Source organism: Falco peregrinus, chromosome 12 (genome assembly GCF_023634155.1).
Source record: "Falco peregrinus isolate bFalPer1 chromosome 12, bFalPer1.pri, whole genome shotgun sequence".
NCBI lineage: Eukaryota > Metazoa > Chordata > Aves > Falconiformes > Falconidae > Falco > Falco peregrinus.
The window spans coordinates 9,813,455-9,822,091 of NC_073732.1; the positions used below are offsets into that span (position 1 = coordinate 9,813,455).

Here is an 8,637-nt window from a genome sequence, read left to right on the forward strand (position 1 = left end):
TCTTCCTTTGAAACCTCTGAAAAAGGAAAATACTGTTCAATGTGAAATAATTACTTGCAAGAGGAACTGAGTTTGTACAACAGCTTAACATATTGTGGGGCTTTTTGAGGCAGCTTTGCTGTTGTTCTTTCTTCGTAAGTGAAGCATTTAACTTCTCTGACTGCATATTATTGCAGCATCTTGACACCAAGTCTTGTGATTAAGGATTTGTCTTTTGGAGCCTGGATCCAAGGTCTGATGAATGCCATAATAAAAGCCCATTACAGTCCTGGGGACAGTGGGGCAAGCCAGATGGGGGTGGCAGAGTTTGGGGGTACTGTTTTTTAAATTAAGAAGCCTGCAGCCTAATCGTTGTTACAGTTTCTATTTGAATGATCACATCAACAAGCTTAGCAAAAGCAATTCTGCATTACGATCAGATAACTGCCAGTGCAAACAGAACAGCAAGTTTTAGCCATGTGAGCATTTTAGCATCTTATTTGCCTGTGGCACTGTGGTAATTGAGCATATACAAATGATCTGCAATTAAATTTGCATACTTTTGCACAAACTATTTTTTTTTTCTGGAACATATGATCCAGAACTTCACCAGATATTGATAGCCTTGTTATTAGGTAGTATTGATTTGCAAGAAAAATAAATGCTATTGATGAATTTTAATTAATTCTAATAAGTGAACTTTTCTTCAGTAAACTTCCTGTGTTAAAAGGTAGTAATAGGGGATCTATTAATGTAACACCTGCAGGACTGTATGCTTATGGCACAGTGCCTGCAATACATTTCAGTAATAAGGTTCCAAAATGAACAATTTTGCACGATTTGCATGGCTATAACTCATTTATTGCCATGTGCACCACCCAGATCTGTCAAGAGTTAAGTGCTAAACCTGCAGTCCAGTTTTTAGTGGTATGAAGGACAATCAGTCTTCTGAGACAATGCGTTTAGTTTGAGGGAAAATTGAATCTAGGATGAAAGAAACAACTTTTTTTTTTTTTTTTTTGTCTTTCCATTTTACTTGTGTTAAAAATAGATAGGAAATCTCAGTCATGCCTTTAATGACTCTCTGCAAATTGATACCATAAGTTTGTAATTAGTGTTCTGTCAGTTTAAAAAGCAGCCATTGCCAGAACTCATATGACAAGTTGCACAATATGACCTTTTATTTTTAAAACAGTAGTTTTTCAACCCAGCCTCCAAGCTCTGAAACTTCTGGCTTCAGAAATCTGTTCGATTTGGCTTGCAACTCTCTCTGCTGCTCTCTGCCCATTACCTTACTGTAACCCATTCTACAGAAGAGTGTGGTAGTGGATATTTATTTTTCTACTCGTTAATTGGCTGTAGAAATCAGGCTGGTGTCTCCTCACCAGCCACCCCAAGCATGTCTGTGTGCTGGGGTCAGCAGCACAGCAGTTGTCCTGTCACCTCCACCCTTGGCTGATGGTGTGCTGCACGTCTTTGCTGGAGCAGCCTTGAAAACATGTGTGGCAAAGGCAGCTCACTTTTTTTTGGAGAACATCCTGCTTTAGGCTGCCCTGAGAAGCAGCCCAGCTGTTAGCAGCACTTGCCGTACCCATCTGGAGGTGTAGGAGCCCACCAAGTGGCACACCTCCCCTGCCCTGCCTCCTTAAGGCACCGCCTATGCATCCTGCTCTCCTCTCCTGTGCCCTGAGACAGCAAAGAAACATCTACCGCTGGTTGTGACAAGTGATTCAGCAGGAGCTCAGGTGACTCATTTAGCTACCGAGGAGATTAAAATCAGTTCCTGCTTCGGAAAACGACAAACTGCCCTTTTGTGTCACTCATTAATCTACAGCAAGTGCTGGAAAAAACCAGCCCGTGTTTGTTAACGTGGCCGCGAGAGGGAGCTGAGAAATCCCACGGATGCCACAGGGATGTGTGGCCATGGACCGACACAGGTATTTTGAATTCAATCATTAGGAAACAGCTGACTGTTTCTTAACTCAGATCAACTTCTTGTGCACTTTCTTAAGTTTGGGGATTTTTCCTGAAGGTTTCTGAAGTTGTTAGTAGATCTAATGGACAAGTTGAGCCAACCGTACTCAGGCTTCATTTGTGATTATCCTGTTTATTCTATTTCAGTTAAAATTTAACCAAATTCTGCTCTTAGAAAAAAAATATTATGAACTCCTGGAAAATACTGAAATTTCAAACAGGGCATATATTAGTCATTGACTCAGCATATACGTGTACCCTTTCTTTCCCTAGAATTTGGCTATATATATATAGAGGGGGACGTATGCAATGCTACTTCCATTTCTTTTAAACTCATATGGAGCTCCAGAGGAAGGGCAAAACTCAGGTGCCCCAGTCTTTATTTGTCTTTAGTAACACATTGCAAAACAACTATCTGGAGAGCACATGAGAAGGCAGCTCTTATCACCGATGAAACCAGCCACTGCTTGGTGGACAACAGAGATCTATTTTTTTTCCCCAGGCTAGCAGGCCTTCCTGAGCTGCCCGTGCAGAGAGGATAGACTGTCCTCAGATCTGTGTGACATAGGAAGCAGGACACAGCAGCGGTGCAGCGTGTAACCTGTGTTTCATCGCTGAAAGGACCTCTAGGCTGACATATTTTCTGTAAATTATAACTGAAAATTTAATCACACCTTAAGAAATTAAAAACCACAGTCATAAAACTTTTTGAATAGCAGAGAGGGTCTGTGCAGCTGGTATACTGGAGGGAATAATTTCTGGTAATTAATCAGCAATTTTAAACCAAGAGGGGTGTTTGTTGCGTTCTTTTTGTGGGGATTTTTTACCTTCTTTTTTTATGTGCTGGTGGTACAGGTTAGCTAAACGTTTTTTCATCACCATATACATTTCTTGAGGGATGTTGGAAAGGAAAAATGTTCCTGAAGCAAAAAAGTGCGCTAGTCTTCAACTTTTCATGTATGCATGAAACTCTGGAGCAATTTCAAAGGCTTTCTTTTTTCAACTTACATCTCTAAAAGACTAGTCGGCTTCACCCTGAGATTATTCTCATCTTTGTGTCTGATCTATTTCCTTCCCTGGCATTCCCTGTTTGCTCCTGGTTTGCAGTGCAGCTGAAAAGTTGGCTGGCTTACATGTGATTCCCAGCATGATGATGTTACTCAACCATCCTGTAAAGAAGGAACGGTCATGGTGCTATATGTCTGTTTATTGAACGATCAGGAAGATGCCTTAAAAGCCTTTATTTCCTCTGGCTGCAGCCTTGACACAAGTCAGTCGACTCATTAAATAACCATTTGAATGATACACACTTAGGGGGTGTATTTCCTCATCTCCTGCCAAGCCAAGAAGTTTCTCGGTGTGTTTTAGTTGGATGTGGCTGAAGGCTCTGAAATGGGGGGGGGTGGGGGTGGTGTGAGTGGCGTGGGGGAAGGCAGAGTTCACCCACTGGCATCTTGAAAAAGCTGCAGCTAAAGAGCACTGGAGTTCAGCTGGTCCTCACACGTCCTGGTACCTAGGCCGCACTGTGTGCCCTGTTCTGGCAACAGGCAGGAACTTGGGTTGGTCTTACATCACACTGCCTCTGACAAGCGGTTACACTCACTAGATGTGTGGTGTCACTGTGTCCCGGGACCAGAATAGCCCTTCCTTTTCCATAGGCCATGTTGCCATGGTGAGAACATGGATACAGCTTGTTGCAACAGGGTACCCTGGCCCCCAACTCATTTATTCTTTCTCCTGTGCCTATGTGGTGCCTTCTCGTGACTGGTCATTTAGCTGCATCCCTGAATTCATCCCTCCATTAAGCAGATTCCCATACAGTTTCCCCAATCAGGTTTGAGGTCTGTACAGGAGGACGTGCTGGATTTGTCTTCAGCTGTGTAATCTGTAACTCCCATTTCAATGAACACGCCAGTGAGACTGGATGACATGGCACAGAGGATCCAGGTTGTTGTCATTTCCTCATCATCCAAGAGTGACTTCTGCTGATTAATGCCGGAGAAATTACATGAACTTTTTGCTAAGAAAAATGTGCCATGCTGATAGAATTTTCAGTCTTGTTCAAATGTCAGGCAATCTGCTTGCAGAAATTAGTGTTCTCATCGCTTGACTCCTCAGCCTTAATAACCAACATAAATATTGAACCAACCTTTTAAAACTGAGATTACTCATTTAAATCCAATTAGAAAAGATGGTGATGGTAAGGAGACAAACGTCAAGGAGTTTGTGGGGCTGAGTTATATGTCAGACACATTAAGCTTTTAAATCTGGTCATTTCCTGTCAATTACAAGTCTGGAGCTGTTCGTGGAGCAGTTGTGGTGGCCTAGATGTTACAGGTTGATGCTAGCTTTTGTATTTCCTTACGAAGTGCACCATTAGGAGAGAACATCTTGTGCTCCTCTGTTTCTGGTTGCTAAGTACCCGTTCTTCACAGTTGTACCTCGAGGGAGAAATTTAATAACGCTGCGATGTTTACTCTCTTTCCTACAGACCCACAAGATTTCCAGAAATGGGAAGGAATATATGTCTTTAAGGTCAAACTGTGCTTTAATCAGTCGAAGTTGGATAGAAGCGTGTTATTGAACTGGTTTCCCAGCTGGTCTGGTGATATGCATGCATTGAAATTAGCTAACATTGGCCAGTTAAGGTGTTGGACTAATATTAATCTGACCCTTTGGGAAGTACACTTTTGCAGACCAATACTGTATTGGGGGGAAATGGAACGACAGAGAAAAAATGTGATTTTTAATTCTAAATCGCTGTCTTTCCTGGACTAATAGCTTATATCTCTGAAGATAACTTGCCTTGAAGGTTAAGACCTGGGCAAATATCAACTCTGTTATGTAGTAACAGTGCAAAAAAAACCCCTCGTCTTTCTGAAAGAAAAACTTATACTATTGCTATTGCAATGAATGTAAGGGATCTGTGCTTTTGGATCTGTGGAAAGGCTAAAAGCCAGCTACAATTTATGTTCTGTTTCCTCTTATTAAGAACTCTAATTCTGTTGACCGCGGCTGCGATGTTGTAGAATTTAACACTTTTACACTGATAACTTCCACTCTGACATGCCAAATCTTTATCTGCTGGTTTGATTTCTCAGTTACTTAGGGAGGTATGGAGAACGTCTGTGTCGTAGACAAAACTGGAATGTGTCATCTGAGTTTCCTGTTTGTTGGATGAAATCTTTGCCTGCTTTGACTGACACATTTTTTGTCTAGAGAATTTGCGAATTTTAAAAAGTTTACCTCTTTCCTGGATGTTTATGTCTTGCCCTTGTGTTTCTAGAGAGCTTACCCAAGAACCCCTCTTACAAAACTGTTTGAAATCATGACATGTTCACATCTGGAGCTGGCCAAGGCCATTTTAGTCTGAGTCCACCTTTCCTTACATTCTTGTGTATCAAAAAGGTGCAGTCCGTTTCTCCCCTACATATTTGCAGGAACAGTTATCGCTACTTCTCCAAATTAAATTAGACCAAGTCTGTACTTTTTGGTTTGCCTCAAAATCTGCATGACAAAATAGCTCCCTAAAGGAAACAAGAGCTTTTTTGGTTTGTTTTTCAGGATGAAACAAGGGAACAAATGGCTGTCTTGCAATGCGGGGATCTGCAATGGAAGAAGCACTTATGGCCAGGAGGAGGGAAACGCAAGTGCTCGGAACAGAATGAGACAATTGTGCTGGATGAACTGTGCATTTAAACATGACTGTCTTCAAGCAGAGTCAGAAACCACATGAGATATTTGAATTTCATCAGAGTACTCTTTTTTTTCTTTCTTTCTTTTTTTTTTTTCTTTTTTTTCCTCCCCTCTCTCTTGCGTATTTCATTTTTCCTCTCAGGGTCTCTTCACTCTCAGCTGAAGAGTTTGGGATTTTTTTAGAAAGCTGACAAAGAGTTCCTATTCAACTTTGTTATTGAGAACATCAGAACTATGTGAAACTACATAGGAACACTGTGCTCCTTCGCTTTGTGTAGGTAATTAACTGCCTCAGCTATGTTTGGACTTCTTTCAAACTCCAGAATTATTTAAGATATGATAGATGATCAGGTATTTTCATCATTAACAATAATGTACACCTACCAGTAGCAATGAAATTCTTAATTTCCTAGCTGGGTTGGTTCAGTATGTCTGATTTTGCTACCCAAAGTAGGATATTGTGGTAAGCATGTGCCCCTTCACAAAAGGGCTGTGTTCAATACCCGATTTAAGTTCTAAGAACCCTGTCCTAGGGAACACTGCCAAAGCCTTTTGCAGGGCTGTCCTGTGTCCCAGAGGAAGGGAAATCCATGGTGCCTTTCCTTTTGCTGAGCAAGTTCTTAATCTTGGGAAATCTTTGCAAGCATTTGTGATAGCTTGAAATGGTCCCACTTTGGGTGATTTGATGAGATGTTTTATATTCAGAATAGGTTGAGCACTTCCTTTCCTCTGAAACAGCATCTAAGCATCAGTTGGAGATGAGATAATAATTAAGGTGATCTTTTCCACTCCAGCAGTCAAAACACCTTTCCAAGCCCTTTTTTAAAGTACTGTCTATAAAGCACTTAAAAGCTCATAAACACAACAAAGACTTAAATATAACCACTGTTGTCTCCCTATTGCTTTTTTCCCAGTGTCTTGAATTGCATGTTCTAATCTTCTGAATCTCTCCTCATAAGCCCTTCCCACAAATGCCCTTTGCACAGTTAAAAACAGTCTACTGCTTTACCATCATATCCTTACATCTTGCTGTGTATTAGCTCATCTTCATTACATCTTTAACTGTAATTTGCAACTGATCTTTTAGGCTTCCCAGTGGGATCAAAGACTATTTCCTAACTATCAAAATAGTTTCCCAAAAGCTTCCTTGCTTTGCTGTGAATTCGATGCCACCATAATGAAACTGGTTTATTATTTCATTTCTTTTCCATTTTGTGGGATTTTTTTCCAAGTGATCTATGTTGCTTGTCTTACGGATGCAAATGGCAGGCAGTGCGGACCTACGCTTCACTTGTTGTATGGGTGTGTACCTCTGCAGCTGGGAGAATGAGCAGATGTATGGGTCCTGAGAAGCTCGCGTTCACTTATGCCATACCTTATTTTCAGCATAGGCCTGGATCAAGGGTTGACCTGTAAGTTAGAAACATGGTGTCCTGAAGAAAATGCATGTCGCAATGGGAAAAAGGGAGAAGTAAGATATTGCAGCGGAATGCCTCTTTTGTATTCTCTGTGTTTACCTAACTGTTGTGCAAAAGCCAGGCAAATCTACAATCTAATCCTTTCTTGAGAGAGATGGACAGAATAAAGATAGGTGTTAGGCTGTGAAGAAAAAGAGCAGTGACTTGGATCAATCCAAAAGCATTTACCCACTCTGAACAGCAGAGATAAGAACAAAAGTGATAAAGAAACCTAAATCCCACATCAACAGCACAGTATTAGAAGGGTGATTAAGATTATGGACCTAAGGGAATGTGTACATTGCAATACTGAAGGTGAAGTACCTAAGTTTTAGGCTACCTAGAAAAACTGATGGGCTTGACTGACCTATGCAGGCTCCGTGTAGTGCACTGATGAAGCAGAGGACCACAGATCGATAGCCATTGGTGCTGGGATGTGCAGGTCACCATCTCTAGAGCTTTGCGTTGTGCTGGAGCAAAGCTTGCATGGCAGGGCTGTCTGGCAAGCTGCTCTTCACTAGGCTGGACAATGATCAATTTGCCTGATGGATAACGGGGCAGCCCCACAGCATGCGACCAAGCGGCAGCAGCAAAAGGACACTGCTCTGGAGCGAAGTTAAGTTTGGATTTAAATTTTGACTCTTGGTTGCAAAATGTGCTCTTTGTGGTAAAAAGGATGCAAGTTCACATTTGATTCTTCCCCCAAATTCTATACCGTATCTGTAGAAAATTTTTGCTTGTAATGAACCTGTGCAAATTCCACAGCCAGGTAATACTCATCAACTTCTTAGATCCTTTATGCAAATGTACATGTACCATACCCTGGTTGGATCTATTTATAAGCTAATGCTGCTGCTTTGTACTTATATGCTCAGATATGGCAGCCAAGTGTAATGAACTGATTCATTAATTAACCAGAAAATTTTTACTTCTGGTGACATACTTCAGCTTTGCTGTGGAAAGAGAGAGCAACAGAAAATTGTTTCGATTTCTAAGGAGGCTGGAGTAAAACTGTTCTGAAAATGTATTTTCTAGCATTTACTATACCCTTGAATGATTAATTGAGGCCAGTTGGCAGTTTTTTCTCCAAAGAGATGACAAAACTGATAAAATTTCGTAAGCTCCCACTTCATATTTCTGATTCTTGTGACTATTCTTGGAATGAAGGCTAATTATACCATTAAAATGTCAACTATTTCTGTCTTCTCGAAGGAAAATGCTGTTATCCACACAAACTCACTAACATCTCTGGATCCCAACGATGTGTTATTGGGTAGGTGTGACCCACAGTGAGCACACATTTGCAAGTCTGTCTAAATTAAGGAGAGCAGACTAAAGATAAGAGAATGCAAGCAGCATGGCATGGTCTCTTCTTCCTCCCCTGACTGGCCAGGCTTGAGTACACTCTGGGTGTCAGTGTAGGGACCAAGAGAACATTCCCTGAATGCCTAGTCGTGTGCTGTCATGGAAAGATTAAATGTCTCTTGGTGTGCTATAGTGCATGAGTACATGCGAGGGCCACAACTTGAAG

The 8,637-nt window shown here is 41.3% G+C and overlaps 1 long non-coding RNA gene across 1 annotated transcript; it reads left to right on the top strand.

The window, feature by feature from the left end:
* Positions 1-1,213: 1,213 nt before the first annotated feature.
* LOC114010727 (uncharacterized) lies at positions 1,214-8,303 on the top strand. The gene is made up of 2 exons (XR_003552329.2): positions 1,214-1,916; positions 5,518-8,303. It is a non-coding gene; the product is annotated as an uncharacterized LOC114010727 (long non-coding RNA).
* Positions 8,304-8,637: the final 334 nt, after the last annotated feature.